Source organism: Nematolebias whitei, unplaced genomic scaffold (assembly GCF_014905685.2).
Source record: "Nematolebias whitei isolate Nwh7 unplaced genomic scaffold, NemWhi1 Nwh_scaf_2968, whole genome shotgun sequence".
Lineage (NCBI taxonomy): Eukaryota > Metazoa > Chordata > Actinopteri > Cyprinodontiformes > Rivulidae > Nematolebias > Nematolebias whitei.
In genome coordinates this window covers 3,930-5,404 of record NW_023621513.1, presented here as the reverse complement: position 1 = coordinate 5,404, position 1,475 = coordinate 3,930, and the positions used below count along the sequence as shown (strand labels likewise).

The 1,475-nt window shown below is 39.9% G+C and overlaps 1 long non-coding RNA gene across 1 annotated transcript; it reads left to right on the top strand.

The window, feature by feature from the left end:
- The first annotated feature begins 239 nt into the window (after positions 1-239).
- Positions 240-1,117, top strand: LOC119429571. The gene is made up of 3 exons (XR_005187803.1): positions 240-287; positions 478-603; positions 1,033-1,117. It is a non-coding gene; the product is annotated as an uncharacterized LOC119429571 (long non-coding RNA).
- The last annotated feature ends 358 nt before the right edge of the window (positions 1,118-1,475 follow it).

Below are 1,475 nucleotides of genomic sequence, written 5' to 3'. Positions count from 1 at the left end.
TATATATAGTTATCGATACTTTTACAGGGGGGGAAAAATTACCTTTAAAGAGAAAGAAAGAAAAAGTTTTCACTACCTCCTTGAAGTTTCAACCTAAAAGTGTTTCTGTGACAATGTTCTGACCCGTCTGCAGTAAAAGCACTAATGAACATTGTATATATCTTCAGCTTCCCACCAGCCCTGCAGGTCGGTTGAATTCATGTGCAGCAGTGGCATGTGCATCAACTCTGGCTGGAGATGTGATGGCGAGCACGACTGCGACGACCAGTCGGATGAGAAAAACTGCAGTGAGTAGCTTCTGGCCCAAAGAACAAGCCTACCTGGACTGTTCTGAAAGAGGGCAGGTTTAAAATAATTAAAAAGAAAGAAAGAAAAACCTTACTCTTGTGAAGCAGAATCAAAAACCTAATTTCACCGGCTCTCAGACTGAAGGAACTCATATTTTTGTCTGAGTGTATGCGTCCATGTGTCCTGCAGCCACGTCCATGTGCACGGCTGACCAGTTCCGGTGTGGAACTGGACGTTGTGTCCGGTTGTCATGGAGATGTGATGGTGAAGATGACTGCTCGGATCGCAGTGATGAAGAGGGCTGTGAGAAAACTGGTAAGACGAAGTTGTGCTTTCATAGGCTAAATATAACACAAGCTTCTTGTCGTCATGGCAACGACCCAGCAGAGCCAGCCTCTATGAAGAAAATCAGTTTTGAGTTTTTTGGGCGAAATACACATTTTAGATCCATTTAGAGACTAAAATAAATAAAGAAGCAGCAGAGAAAATGTGGTTATATTTGTGTTTTTCTTTCTTTTTTACCTAAATTCACTATAAAATTGCTGAATAACCATTTTTTTAAATTTCCATAGTTGTAAAAATGCTTTTTTACTTCACTTTAACTAAAATCTTGGATTACAATGATACTGCAAACACTTTGCATGAACTAATGCTGAAGCAGATGAGAATAATAAAACTCTTTGTTCTACATAGGTTTTAACTAACTTGATGTTATGAAGTAAACAAGTATTATCACATCTGCAGAGAGTCCTCCATGTGCTCCTGACCAGTTTCAGTGTGGGAATGGACGCTGTATTGGTCAGAGGAAGGTGTGTAACGAGGTTAATGACTGCGGTGATGGGACTGATGAGCACCCGCATCATGACTGCCGTGAGTATTCAAAAAAACTCTCAGAACCAACTCGCAAGTTTTAGGTCAAATTGTTAATGTCAGAGTTTGGCGCCTGAAGCCATTATCTTACTGAACCGCAACTGTCAGTAACTCATATGAGAGCAGCTTTTATAAGGGATTCTCTTAAATGTCTCTAAACATTTGCAGAATTCTCAATTCCCTTGCATGAGTGCTTGCTGCACAAAATATCACTTACAGTCTTGTTGCTTGAAATTTTAACGTGTTTGAAAGCATCATTAGACAATTTGTTGCGGTTGTGAGCATTTCGAACTATTCTTGATTCTTTGTTATGGACA